General features: G+C 32.4%; 1 long non-coding RNA gene across 2 annotated transcripts; it reads left to right on the top strand.

Moving 5' to 3' along the window:
• The first annotated feature begins 4,342 nt into the window (after positions 1 to 4,342).
• Positions 4,343 to 6,788, top strand: LOC111718215 (uncharacterized). 2 transcript variants are annotated; one of them, XR_002769007.1, is made up of 4 exons: positions 4,343 to 4,443; positions 5,086 to 5,205; positions 5,747 to 5,787; positions 6,117 to 6,788. It is a non-coding gene; the product is annotated as an uncharacterized LOC111718215 (long non-coding RNA). The 2 variants fall into 2 exon arrangements; XR_002769008.1 differs by having other exon boundaries at positions 4,387 to 4,467.
• The last annotated feature ends 9,824 nt before the right edge of the window (positions 6,789 to 16,612 follow it).

Below are 16,612 nucleotides of genomic sequence, written 5' to 3'. Positions count from 1 at the left end.
GTAACATTTTTTAATTTTCAGCGACGATGAAAACTCTGTTGACAAAGATAGAGATAACAATTCAGGCCACTCAGGTAATATACTTCTATATACTTAAACTTGCCTTAAAACAATATACTTCTATAAACTTTAACTTGCCTTAAACAATATAATTCTATATACTTAAACTTGCCTTAAAACAATATAATTCTATGAACTTTATTTTTATAAAATTAGATGAGAAAGGAAATATTTTTGAAAGCCTAATTGTTGAGAAGGTTAAGCTTATTAAATTAAACCCTTCTAATTACAAAAGTAAATATCTCTGATTAATTATATTTTATTTCTCTATTCTGGGGCGTATTCAGTAATCTGTCCAAGGGGGGGGGGGGCTTTAATCTATTTTACAGGGGTGGCTTAGCACCCGTTGGGGCCAGCAAATTAGCCTCCCCCCCCCAGAAAACTAAAGATTTCGCTGACTGTGTGGGGGGGAGGCTCAGTCATAATAGCCCCCCCCCATATTTACTAAGTTTTATGAAGGATTTTGTTTATTTTAAATAGAAATATCAAACATTAATTCTATCCAAAATAATTAGTTTAACGTAAAAAATATGCCTTATTATTAGAACTTTGCCCCCTATCATGACGTCAACAAATTGATAAGAGATTGTAGTGTTATAATAACATCAAACTTGCTAACAAAGCAATTTGAAGATACAAATGTAAAAAGTGTTCAACTAACCTAACAAAAGGATCCAAGGAGGAATGCCCTCCCTTCACTATTTACCATGTTCCTCCCCCAAAGTGGCCCCTGCATGTTGCAAATTCCTGGCAACGCTGTCCCCTTTTATTCCCCTTAAGACTATTCTAATCCATTTTAGTCTAATATAATACACTTTAAAGGGAGTGACCGGCAAAGTATGGTAGTTGAACTGAGAATGTAGTATTGTGGAGAATTTTTTTAGTATTCTTTAATTACTGAGTTTGAGCGCAAAGTAAACTTTCAAAATCATCCATTTGGGTGCAGGTACTTTTTGAGAATCGATTTTTTTTATTAGTGAAATAACGACGACAAAAAATGTAAAACTAATTAGTTTACTGTAGAATTTTTACTACATTTTTCGTCGTCGTTGATGAATAATTTTTTAAAAACCGATTCTCAAAATTATCTCTCAAAAATGAACAATCTTTGATGATTTTAAAAATTGACTTTGCGCTCTTGCTGAACAAATATGCACCGTAAAAACGTCTCATAGGTCTCAAATGATTAATAGAAAATTTCTCCACAATACTACATTCTCAGTTCAACATTTATACATTGCCGATCACTCCCTTTTAATGTATTCCAGATATTTCAAACAATTTTTACATCTTAATCCAATCCAACCAATTTCTTCAATCACATAGAATACCAACATGTGATTTATAACGAAGTGTAGCATAGAAATGTTATAATTAAAGGGTGTACATCAAAAATATTTTCCACCTACCATTTATTCTCTAATTAGATTAAATCTAGGAATATTGAGCTGAACATTTGCAAAATCATCGACATACACATAAGAAAGAAGTTTGCATTGCCCATGGTTAATATATAAAATAGATAATTTCAAACCAAACTTACATCTAAATCCAATTCCATTTTAATCTATTTCAACACCTTCTTCAATCTCATAGAATACCGATGTGTGTAATATAATGTAATGAATTGTTGTATGAAATTAAAAAATAAACTTATCATAGCTGTTTTACCCAATTACATGTTTTTAAGGAGCAGCAGATGTTACTTCCAATGATGAAAAATATCAACAACCAGAATTTGGTCAGATTGGTATTCAGGACACCGTGGATATCGACTCACTATGGAATACAATAAAAAGCAATGCAATAATTACTGTAGAACCTTCTGGAGATTACAATAGCCCAGAACATTTAGCAGTTAAACCTTCGAACCCTCAGGTTTCAGTTGAGAGCACTCAACCCTTGAACTCTTGGGTTTTAACTCAGAGCACTCAACCCTTGAACTCTTGGGTTTCAACTGAGAGCACTCAACCCTTGAACTCTTGGGTTTCAGTTGAAAGCACTCAACCCTTGAACTCTTGGGTTTCAACTGAGAGCACTCAACCCTTGAACTCTTGGGTTTCAGTTGAGAGCACTCAACACTTGAACTCTTGGGTTTCAATTGAGAACACTCAATCAATTGAGAACACTCAATCAATTGAGAACACTCAACCCTTGAACTCTTGGGTTTCAACTGAGAGCACTCAACACTTGAACTCTTGGGTTTCAGTTGAGAACTTCTGTCAGCCCCAAGAATCCTATTCTCCTTCCTCTATCTTCCAACAAGGGTTTGATTCGGAAGCATCCATTCCACCGACTCAAAGATTAGTCCAAGAAAATGATGATGTGATTCAAACCTTTGCCACCCCTCCAGGAGTTGCGGATTTTCAAGCCTATAACTGTGTTTCCAGTACCAACTACAATTATTTCATCCCCGACTCTATCCCCAATACCAACCTAAACCCTACTCCACCTTCACTCCCTACCTCTACTCCAAAGTCTGACCCGAACACATATCCTTGTCTCCGGACCCAAAGAGCCTATTCTCCTGACTCACACTTCCAGCATCATTTTGATTCTGAAGCTGTACGCTCCCCATTTTCTTCAGATCATTGTGCAACTATTCCTTTCACCAATACCAACTTCTATGCTAATTCCAGACCAAATACTTCCATATTTTTGAACATCCCACCCTCTTCAAGCAGCAACCCGTACCCTAATCCCCAAACCCACCATAACCTTTCTATCAACTCCAACCCTAGACCTTCTACAAACTGCAATACAGATGCACTTAGAGGTCTTTTGAAATTACGCTTAAAAGTCTCTAAGGAATTGAGTCTTTGCCACAAACTCTGATTTTCTAATTTCAATATCGTTGCAACCCGATGTCGTACACCTTTAATATTTCAAACTATGAATGCTATTAGATCAAATTGGAAGCTTATTTGGAAGGGAGTGGAAGGAAGCTTATTTGGAAGGGAGTGGAAGGAAGCTTATTTGGAAGGGAGTGGAAGGAAGCTTATTTGGAAGTGAGTGGAAGGAAGCTTATCTGGAAGGGAGTGGAAGGAAGCTTATTTGGAAGGGAGTGGAAGGAAGCTTATTTGGAAGTGAGTGGAAGGAAGCTTATTTCGATATCTCCGAAGTTCTGGTTTAAACTTTATTTAACTACTAAGATACTAAGATAACTAACAAGTTTTTTGTTTTCAATTAGGAAGGAAATGGCTAGTAAACTTGTTGCTGAGTTAAAGACTGAAACTCTGAAGAACCAGGAGCTAAAACAGAAGAAGGAAGATTTACAGAAGAAAATGCTTGATATGCTGAATAGGATAAAAAGGTAAAAATATAATTAATCTATCTATATCTATATACGCAATGCTTTTAAGGTGCTTCGCGCCCATCTTCTACTTCAACTTTAAATTGTTTCTCTATCTGTGAGCATCTTCTCTTTGTACAATATAACAAAAAAACAACAAAAAATTTCGCAGATTTACTATATTTTATCGTGAATCATGGATTTTCAAAATTTTACTAAGTCAAGAGTTTTAGGAGACCATTTTTTAAATTCTGAGTATTCATAAACTTTCCCTGGAGTCGTGTGAGGTCCCAAACAAAATTTGGGCCCAATCGTTTCAGCCGATTTGACATTTATTGAACCTCGTGTTCTAGATTGAGTTGAACCTGGATTGGTACTGATCTAAAAGGATTTATTGGAGTAGGGCATTTACTACAAACAAACAGTCAGACAGATACTTTGCTTGTCTGTTTGTGTATTTGTATCCAATAAACGTCAAAATAGCTAAACCGATTAGGTCCTAATTTTGTTTGGGACCTTACATGACTACAGGGAAGGTTTATGGATTTCAAAAAGGTGTCTCCAAAACTTTTTGATCTTTGTAAATATTTTTTGTTTTAAATATCTTCCACACATAAGTTCCGACCTGAGGAGGCACTTTATATTAAAGATTATTATTATTTAGTACTCCGGAGTTGAGCTTATTTCATGCTATGTGCGCAGAATTGGAGAAGGAGATTTCTACCCCTTCTGCTGAAGCTATTTGATAATATCATCATCGTCATAATTTAACTATTTATCATTTATTTGTTTTACCATGTGCACTGTACACTGCACAGGGCCAGTATTAATTTACATGAGAAGAATTGAAACCCCTACCTTTTGCCTCATTTATTTAATGCTTTAATTTAATTTATTTAAATAAAAAACTCATAAAATATGTTTTAACAGAACTATAGATACAAAAAAAATTAATCATGATAATGTTATATAAAACAAATTTCGTTAGAAAACATAATTTATTGTCAATTTTTGTGAATTTTTTAGATAATATGGACAAGCTGAGCAAAGCTGACCTGAGGGAAATCCCTGGGACTTCAGAGGAGATGTGGGTAAACTACTTTTATGTAACATAGGTTAGAATACCTGAACTAATTCAGATCGTTTTGAGAAATATGGGGTTACCCACAAAGTATGAGCCTTAGAGACGACTGTACGGAATTTATACTGTCTGTTACCTCATACAGTCTCATCGTAACCCGGTGTGTAAAATCCATTAGCTTTTATAGCATCAATGGCACCCCCATGTGTCTTTTAAGTTAACCTTACTACGTAAGCAAACACAGGTCGCAACTTTGGGTAGATTATCGTTAATCTTTAACTCTTTATCTCGATATCCAATGTGGTCACTTATCCCTGCAATTGAAGCCATCTCTGCAGATGATGATAACCACGGGATATTGAAGAGGAATATAATTAATCTGTAGGTCTGGCGAGAATGCTTTCTCTAAATGATTTCAGGAAATCTGTAGTAATCCACCCAACCAAGGAAGACGACTTTTAGACTCAAGTTATGGCTTTAAATAGTCATATGAGCATGAAACATAGCAATTTTGCAGTTTAAGCAGACCCGTTGCACTTAATAAGTTTATTTTAAAGTTACTGACGTACAACTAATTGCTTTATAACAACATGAAATACTCATAAGATTTCTTACTGGTCGTCTTCTTATTTCATAGTTTTAATTATTTCAGGAAAACTGTGGTTTTGAACCCCAGGGCAGCACTCTTCCTTCTCCATCTATCCACTCCGTAGCCAGCTCTGTCCCTGCCTCCTTGGCCAGTTCTGTAGATCAGCAGGGCCTTACGTGCCGGGTAGGTTCTTAAAAGGACTGTAGACGTACTTTCAACTGTCCCTCCATTTATGGAATGGCATGTCCGACCCACAACAGTAACATAGAAAGCTTTGTCTCGTCAAAAATGAATTATGTATGCTTTTTTGCTCAGGTAAAGGTTTACAGGGTACCATTGCTCATCGGGCCCCTTTTTATGGAGGGTCACTTGAAATTATTTGGACAGTTCCTTTAACTTGTTCTTTGAATCAGAAGTTCAGAACTATGAAATTTGATTATACCATGAAGAAACTGAACACTTACCTCAAACTATAATTCTAAATAGTTAAGGTTTGAAATATAAATGACACCATCAGGTTGCAAAGGATTAGAAAATTAGAGTTTGAGGCGAGTAATCAGTCCCTTTGCAAAAAAATATTTGAAAAAGTTTAAATTTTTGATAAACTTGATAACAAGTTATAGGCAATAGAATCACATGAAAGATGTCGTTTTAAAATTGATAAATTAAAAGAATCTGTTTCATTTTTTGTTTGTTTAATTTTTAAAAATATTTTCATTTTTAGCGACGATGAAAACCCAGTTCATGATGACCTCCAATTCTCAGGTAATTTAAACATAAAAGTTCCTTTTCATACAGTGAGACACAATAAAACTGTGGAAATGGAGGACGACATTTCATCAATCCAGTGTAATCCACCAATCAACTTAGTAAATGAAATGGGTCTGTGTACACCGTGCAATTTTAGTGTCTCATGTTCATTGGACTACTTTATACTATCATAAAACAAGTCTAACAGTTGTCTTTCTATTCTATTTTTGGGTATCACCGTATCAACATTCCTTGTTGGCTCAATAAAATGCTCAAATAAATAAATAAGTGTTTTATTGAAATGAATTAATCAATGTTAAAATGAACTTTGATAAAATATTTAGGACGTAAAGAAGACAATCTACCACTAGAACACACAGCCCAACACTTTGAATGTCGTTTCAAAGCAAAAGTAACAAACCTAAATTCAAATTCAAAAACACAGATAGATAAACTTTTAAAACAAGTATGGGATATCATCAATGAGCAAAATGAGGAACAGAAGCCATCGCGCTCCCGCCGTGTCAGAACTAGTCCCTACCCATCAACCCATGAACTCACTGCTCCAGGGTCTCCGGGAGAAAGCTTCAGTCAGAACTTCGACAGTGCTGGGTCTAGTGTTCCTCAGATTCAGAGCTTACAGAACTGTTCTACCCAAATCTGGATTATATCATCTGATGAGACTTAAAGGGATTGTCGTTGTGATTTCAAGAGACCCTCTAGTAAAAAAATAGAGGAGCTTGCTCGATTCACAACCGTACCCTTGAATCCTTTATTCAAACAATTGAAATAATGAATTTTTAAAATGTTAAAGGTTACCGTTGTGTATGAGGCATGCAACTCTAGAAATGAGGAGTCCCTTAAAAATAGGACACAGTCTCTTTAAGAATGTAGAATGTATTGAAATGTATTAAGGGCAATAGCTTGATTGGAATTAATTATAACACATTACTGTAAAACAAATTTAAACTCCCTGAACAGAATTTGGAATAAATCATGAATTTTGATAACTTTTACTAAGTATTGCTAAATTTCAAAATTATTATTATAAACATATTTGAATTATTACCAAATTCGACCGTTGTTTTCTTATTAATGCACATAATATGTAACAAAGAAAGTAAGTTGTCAGTTTAAACTGTGTTTGTGCTTCTGCAATCTGCAAACCTTTTTTTTTATTTTTTATATAAAACCACTTCTATAACATGGATTTTTAAATGTAAGCTGAAGATTTGTAGTTTGTACAAAAAATTTAGTTCAGAGCTTGAACAGACATAAAACCCTTTTTTTTACATTATTACTTATTTTACATTACTTTCTGCCCTAGACATTAGGAGTCAATAATACATGCATTATTTCAAGCATAAAATTGCCAAAGAATACTATTGGGACCATTGGGATCCGAATAACATCTGTTTTGTGAAAATCTAATTTGATCAATTTTGGGAGGTACAAAATTTGGGAAGATTATCATTACAAAAAAACCCAAAAATTTTGCAGACAATTTTTACAACATTTAAAGATTCTGGAGTAGGGTGTTCCGAAGCTATCGAAGAGGCTGCGGGAAGGGTAAAATCTACAACCCACGTTCAACTAGTAAATTACTTTAAGATTGAAATCTAACATGTTTTAAATCATAACTCTTTAAGATGAGAAGAACAAAAAAATTTAGATTTCTAATATGAACCGGATATATTTCTGATATTTAACCGGAAATATTTCTGATATTGAACCGGATATATTTCTAATATGTAACCGGATATATTTCTGATATGTAACCGGATATATTTCTGATTTGTAACCAGATAAATTTCTGATATGTATTAATATGTAACCGGATATATTTCTAATATGTAACCGGATATATTTCTTATATTGAACCGGATATATTTATAATATGTAACCGGATATATTTCTAATATGTAACCGAATATATTTCTGATTTGCAACCGGATATATTTCTGATATGTAACCGGATATATTTCTAATATTGAACTGGATATCATATATTTCTAATATTGAACCGGATATATTTCTAATATGTAACCGGATATAGTTCTAATATGTAACCGGATATATTTCTGATATTTAACCGGATATTTTTCTGATATGTGACCGGATATATTTCTAATATGTAACCGGATATTTTTCTGATATGTAACCGGATATATTTCTAATATGTAATATTTTTTAAATATGTAACCGGATATATTTCTGAAATTAAACCGGATATATTTGCTGATATAAAACCGGATATATTTCTAGTACATAACCGGATATATTTCTGATATGTAACCGGATATATTTCTATTATTGAACCGGATATATTTCTGATATGTAACCGGATATATTTCTAATGTGTAACCGGATATATTTCTGATATGTAACCGGATATATTTCTAATATTGAACCGGATATTTTCTAATATGTAACCGGATATATTCCTGATATGTAACCGGATATATTTCTAATATGTAACCGGATATATTTCTGATATATAACCGGTTATATTACTAATATGTAACCGGATATATTTATAATATGTAACCGGATATAGTTCTAATAAGTAACCGGATATATTTCTAATATGTAACCGGATATATTTATAATATGTAACTGGATATATTTTTATATGTAACCGGATATATTTCTAATATGTAAACGGATATATTTCTGATATGTAAGCGGATATATTTCTAATATGTAACTGGATATATTTCTAATATGTAACCGGATATATTTCTAATATGTAACCAGACATATTTTTAATATATAACCAGACATATTTCTAATATGTAACCCAATATATTTCTAATATGTAACCAGATATATTTCTAATATGTAACCCGATATATTTCTAATATGTAACCCGATATATTTCTAATATGTAACCGGATATATTTCTAATATGTAACCAGATATATTTCTGATATATAACTGGATATATTTCTAATATTTAACCCGATATATTTCTAATATGTATCCGGATATATTTCTAATATGTAACCGGATATATTTCTAATATGTAACCGGATATATTTCTAATATGTTACCGGATATATTTCTAATATGTTTCCAAATATATTTCTGATATGTAACCGGATATATTTCTAATATGTAACCGGATATATTTCTAATATGTGACCGGATATATTTCTAATATGTAACCGGATATATTTTGTAACCGGATATATTTCTGATATGTAACCGGATATATTTCTAATATGTTTCCGGATATATTTCTAATATGTATCCAGATAAATTTTCTTTTCTCATACTTGTGAGTAAAATCAAAACAGGAGGAGCTACAAGGTTAAAAAGTGGTTTTTAGTAATGTCTGTCTATTTTACAGTGACCCAGATATAAATTCTTTGATGTAATGTTTGTATATGTTCTTTTATTTGCAAGATTTACCATCAATAAAAATAGAATTTTCCGAATTAAATCTGAACGATTTTTTTCATCTTGGGTTCTCTTTAAAAGAATTTAGGTTTAAAGGGATTCCACCCCCCCCCCCACAACCATAAAATATTGCTCTTAGAAATAAAACAAAATAGACCTCTAACTTTAATGGTTAGGGTGCTTTGGTGCTATGGAGAGGTTTTAAACAATTCAAATATGTCAGAGAATTTATGAAAAACATTTGACTTTATTTCTGACAAATATTAACATGTGATAGAATGTTGCTACATACATTTTTCAAAGGGTTTTCAAATAAGAAATTTTTAGATCTGTACCTCAAATCTCAAAAAACTATGGACAAATTTCTACAGTTTCGAACTTTTTTATAGTATCGAAACATGCACCGACCTGGTCCTCTGGCTCTACACTAGCCAATGTACAAGAAAGATTTTTGGCATAATATGCTTTCAATTAAAAAGTTGAAAATTGAAGAAGTATGAATATTATTATTATTATAAAGATTTATTCACACACAAAGATATAAATACATATATAAATGGTGTAGTTAACATTTGTTTAAGTAAATTTTTTTTGAAAATACAGGTTTCCAAAAGAAAAGAGAAAAAATATGCAAAATTATGCACAAATAGAAAACATTGATTTTTACTCACTACATAGCATATTTACCATTTCAGTTATTACGTAATCATCGAATCCTTCAACATATAAATTATTCATTCTTGTACTTAAAAGTTCTTGTAAAACCGGAACTTTCCATTCATGTTCCAATGGGACATCAAAATATTTCATTTGTTTCTTAACTAACATTTTACTAAGATCGGAAGGATTATAGACACAACCTTTACTCGAAAATCGAGTTTTTTAATGCAGTAGCGTACTTGCACTATATGTCAAATTAAGTATAAAGCTCTTCCGTGGAGGGGTCGAGGGAATAAAATGTTAAAAGATCTAGATTATTAAGAATTAAATTTTAAAAAGTAAGAAATTTCTTTTTAAATATAGTGAAATTAACATATATACCTAGTACATTGACGACAAGAAAATTTTAGAAATTAGAAATTAGAATATAAACAAAGACAATATTATTTCAAAGTTTGCAGAGTAGCTTTTCTAAAGATTAAAAAAAGTAACATCCTTTTCCTCTTAGAGTAAAACTATTTTTTCTGTTACTTAAAATAAATTAAGTTTTTTTTCCAGATCTTTGTAGTTAATGTAAAATGAATGACTATAATGAAGGATACAAAACAAGGTGAAAGCTGAAAGGTATGAAATGAATTGCCTTTATTTGATCGAGTTTGTAAATGCCCGAAATGAGTGGAAAATGCAAATCAAACCCAACTAAAACCAATAATTTGATATACATCATGATATTTTTCTAGTTGGGGGGGGGAAAAAATCAAAAAGCCCCCCCATACAGAATCCTTATTTACGCCCCTGGGGTGATCAATATTGGAATTGAGCCAACGGTCCAACTGGGGTTGCTGCGTTTTCAATTCAAAAAAATATTTTGCAATAAAAAAAGTCACAAATAAGTCACCCTTGATATATAGTATAAGAACAAATGTTTTATATATAAAGAATTGCGGCGAAATATGTATGTTTGTAATGTTAATGTTTATGTTTGCTTATGTATATATTCATATTTGTTACGTATAGCCGGCTGTACACCGTAGCAATTAAAGAGAATAAAAATTCCTCTAAAACACTTTTTCTTATAAAAGTTTCTCACGTAAAAAAATAAGAGCTAAACCTACTCAACATGGCAGAGGGGGGGGGACGTTGTCAGGATTTTATGAACACCCCTGTAATCCATAGATTTCACTGGTCCTGAAGGGTGGGGCCTAGCCCCCCTGCCTGCTTACGCCTCTGACTCCTTCCCTTCTTACACACCCAACTATAGCTGAGCTCCACTTGTTAACGTCTGACCCTTGCAATTAATACAATTCAAGATTACAATAGATCCTGGCTTCATGCAATTTTAGATTTTTATATTTTCGGTTTCCGACCTTTTTCAAAAAAGAGGGGGGGGGGTTCAGACCGTTCAATGCTTGATCCCTGAAATAAGGTTATCCATGTCCGTGCAAAGGATATTGAAGAGGAATTGCATAATCCGTAAAACTGCATTAAATACAGATCAATATGGTAGATCCTATTCCGCAGATTGGCAACTCAAAAGTTATGAATTCTGGGCTGAAAACTTCAGAATGAGATATCCTAAATCCTGAGTATCCAATGTACACACTTTTGATTTTATTCTTAATCCTATTTTTGGATATCCCTACTGTATAAAAGTTACGTTTGATAACAATGTCAATTACAGATACAATATGGATACAATGCTATATCGATTGAACTAATATCCGATTGAATTAAAGTCAGCTGTGCACAAGCCGGCTTTTAGAGCATTTAAGCAAATATAAATTTAATCATGTTAATAAGAACTTATTAAAAAATATATTTTATCACATTTTAGGACTATCATCATTTTAAACGAGTCTTAACAAACATTAATCCAAAACTTACATTTATTTAATCGATGTTTAGTTCAATTATTATGACACAATTAACACCAGAAAAAAACTGGGTTTTCAAAAGTTAAAGAGTACATCTTAACATGATACGCTGATTGGTTGAATTTTATACTTCTTTCTTGGATATCGAATGCGAATTAAAATAATCTCGGCCGTTTAGTAAAACCAGGAGTTTAAAGGGACAGTAAAGGGAAAATGAAAGGGGGTATAGGCTGAAAGCTAATCACTTTAGCTCTTGATCGCGACCCATGAAAGTTAAATCTGATGTTCCTGTCTCGAGAAATTAATATATAAAACTGTGTTAAAATTATACGAAAATTCATATATGTAAAATTTTGAAAATCTGAAACTTATATCACGTGACCAGAACTATCACCAATGGCAGAGCAGTATACTGGTCACGTGTCTCCGCCTGTATCACGTGGCCACTTTACTGCACTGCCATTGGTGGAATTTCTTGTCAAGTAATACGGACGTAAAAATAATATTATGAATGAAATCTATTGAAAATAGAAAAAACAAATATAAAAGTAAACCTAATTTACAATTAGCTTTCTCTGGGATATCATCGCTTTCAGATTGGTTGCTTATTTGCTGAATATGATCTGTTTAAACCTACTACTTTTATACAAAATTGTATATATATTAATTTTCGTATATATTTGACACAGTTTTATATCAATTTCTCGAGACAGGAACATCAGATATGACTTTCATGGATCGCGATCAAGAGCTAAAGTGATTAGCTTTCAGCCTATGCCCTCTTTCATTTTTCCTTTACTGTCCCTTTAAGCATTAATTTTGATTCATTCTAAAGTTTTCAGCTCTGTTCATTTAAAACTAACCAGCTATCTAGATTTGAAAGAAAAACTGTATTAAAAATAAAATGCAGTTTTATCTCATGTATTATCGTTTTATTACTCTCACTAAATAGGTTGAATTTTAGTCTAGAAACTTTTTATTCAACCAATGGAACATTTTCTTTGGTTTTTCATTACTTGGTTAACCAAACTCATAAACTCTGTTTTTTTTCATCAGAAATATGGTTTTAATATATCTGGGATCGAGGGGGGAGAGCCATTGTAAACTATTCATAAATAATTAATAATTATTAAAAATTTGTAATAACCAATGACAGGAAAAAATCGTTTAAAAAAAATTAACCCGTTTTATTGAAATTCTTATTTTATTTTATGCATTCAATTTACAAGCGAATTAGACTTGATCTGTAAAGTAATTCAAAAATATTTCTATTAATTAAACTCTGAATTTGTCATATTTAAAAGTTTAATGTCGTCTTGTAAACTCATACTTTGTGAGAACCCCTGTTCAAAAATGAAAGCAGTTACATAAGACTAGAAGTATAACTCTTTATATGAGGGTGTGTCGTGTATCTTGAAACTAGCTCCCGGTCTTACTCCGGACTATGGTTTGAATACTATATAGAGTAGAGTAGAGTGGAACTGAAACGAATCAATAATAAAACCTTCCCATAATCTAGACAAAGCAATTCAGGTAGTTCAACTAACGTTTTCAGGTTCATCCTTCATTAATTCATCATTCATTGATTCATTCATTAATCCATCCTAGGATCCATCCTTTGATCTATTTATTAATCCATCCTAGGATCCATTCATTGATCTATTTAATTCATAATTCACTAATCATTTCTCAGTCATATTATGTACACAGAAAAGGGAATTCAAAGAAAGTCATAATTTTAAGGGGGGGGGGGTTGCGTTTTGTTGATTAACATGAACATTACAAAGAAAAAACACGATAAGTCAGGATATCTATCATGTTTGTTTTCCCTGTTCCAATTAAATACGGCTAAACTAATGCAAAGTGAATAAATACTAAAGTGGACCAAACGGTGCTATTTCATTTGAACTACGGCCGTTTGAACTATGGCTCATTTGAACTATTGTTCATTTCAACTACTGCACGTGGGACCACGTGAGTAGTTGAAATGAACAATAGTTCAAACGAGTAAATATATTACTCATTTGAACTATTTTTTAGTTCATTAGAACTATTTTCATTTGAACTATTAAAATATTATTAATGAAATAAACCAAAAATAGTTCAAATGAACATAAAAATAGTTCAATTCAAATGAAAAAAAGAATAGTTCAAATGGACAAAAAAATAGTTCAAATGAGCNCCAGGCAAAATCAATGAATTGATTAAGCGACTAAATAGTATTTACATATAAACTACATAGAAACGTACAAAAAATTTTGATTTTAAATCGTGAAAATTTCGAAGTTCTATCTGAAGACGACATTTACAAGGGTCTTTTAGTCTATTTTTCTAGTCTTTACTTTCCAAACGAAATCTTTTCATGAAATTATTTCCAAACCAAATAAAACCTTATGGCCCAACCTGTCGTCGTTTCCTTAGTCTGTTCCACTTTAGTATTTATTCACTTTGAAACTAATGGCAGATATTTTTCTGCTGGATCTTACATCAATAACCTCAGATCAACAATTGGGATATATTATTTCTTTTCTAATGATTCAACTTCACACATTGAATAAGATGTCACTTGTAGGCGACGATTCGCTAATGCCTACTGCAATGTTTAATTTGAGATATATTCTTGTAAAAGTACATTTTATTATAAAAACTAGTCTAAACCAAAATTAATCAAAAATATAGTGTTCTAATGAAGAAACATTTATTTCCATAAGCAAAGGGAAATAACGATGTTAAAGGGAGTGTTTTTGTAAAAACTGAAAGGGGGTAAAGGCTTATGTCGAAAAATATTTGATGGTTATTGCTACTAATCTTACTTCTATCTGTTGCGTCTATTAGGAGAAAATGAAATTAAAATGACTCATACCGAAGAACGTAGCGTCCATACAAATTCAGAAGGTTGCAATATTCAACTTGGATCGTAAAAAAATCAATTAAATTCTAAATAAATCATTCAAGTATTACAGGCTAAAATCATCGACTTTTTTTCGACGCAAACATATATAGTTGATATTTCATAATATTTTTAATTTGATTTTTTAAAAATTGATATATGACCTACAACTTATTTTGACGGCTGGCGCTGGATTTTCAATCATTCCTGGAAAGTATGAAAATGTCGACTTCATTATCTAAAATCCTCGAAACAGGAATAAATGTTTTCAAAAGTAACTCTCAGATCATGAAAAATAAAGAATAATATGAAACATCAGCCATATATGAATGCTTCGAAAAAAAATCATAGATAGAGATGAGAAGGTGGTAGGAGTTAGAGGTTGAAAGCAAACATAAGTACTAGATACTCCCGGACTTCTTAACCCATGTCAGCCTGGTCAATGTCAAATTGAGAAACCTCCATCTCTTTCGCTTCAATCATTTTATGAGCATTAGTGCAGAACACTCCTGTATCAATACTGATGGTCAAGGGTGTAATGCAAGGAAAGTTAATTGCGGTCGTGTATACTCTGCGTACATATTGAAACCAGTTCTCTCTGGGCGGAATTTGTGAACAAGAATAGATGCATCAGTGTTCGTATAGTATCCGAGGAGGTTAAAAGCATTGAATTTGATAATTTTGATAATTCAAATAGTTTCCTATGACCAGAATATTTCATTGATTTTTTTATGTGAAAGATGGATCTCATGTCAGGCTGTAACATCCGTCTTGTGTTTACATTACCGCCCAGAGACAGTACACTGCAGTACAAAAGATGCGTACACTTCTGAAATAACTTTCCTTGCATTACATCCTTGCTGATGGATCCCTCTTAGACTGCTTGAACACGTTGTGATACCTGTCCTGTAAATGAGTAGGAATAAGTATATCAGGTGATTTATCAAGAGCAGAATAAACAAGCATGGTTGCAAGTAGGGTTGTTAATCGTTTTTGAAAACGATCGTTAAACGATCTTTTTTTGTTTCGTTTTCAAAAACGATCCTTTCGTTTTCGGAAAAAACGATCGTTTTTAAAAACGACCCACTCGTTTTGAACTTTCAGAAAACGAATAGCGATTGTTTTTGAAAACGATGGTTTTTATTAAAACGATTTGAGACCGTTTTTTTATACGATTGTTTTAAAAAAACCAATCGTTTTTGAAAAAAAATTTTATTGAAAAAATTACAAGCAACTCTATTGAATGTCGTCTTACATGGAGTTTCAAAGTTAAAACTCCTTGATATTTTCTTTAAAACTACTCAATGATAAGTACAGATGCCCTTTAGGTCGGTTTCCTCTCTTCGTTAACGATCGTTAACAAAGGTTTGTTGTTAACGATTGTTTTAAAAACGACCATTTAAAAAAACGAACTTTTGAAAAAAACGATCGTTTTCAAAAACGATCGCTTCGTTTTCGATTTTTCGTTGTCGTTTTCATAACAAAACGATAGTTTTTCTGAAAAATGAAAACTTTAACATCCCTAGTTGCAAGGGGCTGCTCCCGATCACCACCAGAGTTCCCTCAAGCCTCGACAACTGTTTTCTGACTAACTTTCTTCACCTCCTCATTATCAAGTTGGATCCAATGAGACCCAGATTTAACGTAAATCATGTAATGTGATTTGTTAAGCTTTTAAGTGTGAACAACAACCGCCACTAGAAGCTGGAAGAACTCTGACTGTTCGAATTAGAGGATTTCTTCAGAAGCTTCAAGTTAGTTCTGCCGGGAACTGTACAGTCTTTATGTCTCGTTCTTCTGTGTACACATGATTATCAAAAATAAACTAATTTTTTTTTCTCATTCATTCATTGTGTAGTAATTCATAATTTATTGATTCGTCATTTATTAAATCGTCATTCCTTAATTCATTATTTAATTCATCATTCATTAGTGATCATTGGTTCATCATTCAGTAATTCTTCATGAATTATTCATTATTTGTTAATTTATTCTCTAGGAGAGGTCTGTGGAG

The sequence above is a fragment of the Eurytemora carolleeae genome, unplaced genomic scaffold, assembly GCF_000591075.1.
Source record: "Eurytemora carolleeae unplaced genomic scaffold, Eaff_2.0 scaffold1156, whole genome shotgun sequence".
NCBI classification, from domain to species: Eukaryota; Metazoa; Arthropoda; class Copepoda; order Calanoida; family Temoridae; genus Eurytemora; species Eurytemora carolleeae.
This window is presented reverse-complemented; position numbering and strand designations above follow the sequence as displayed.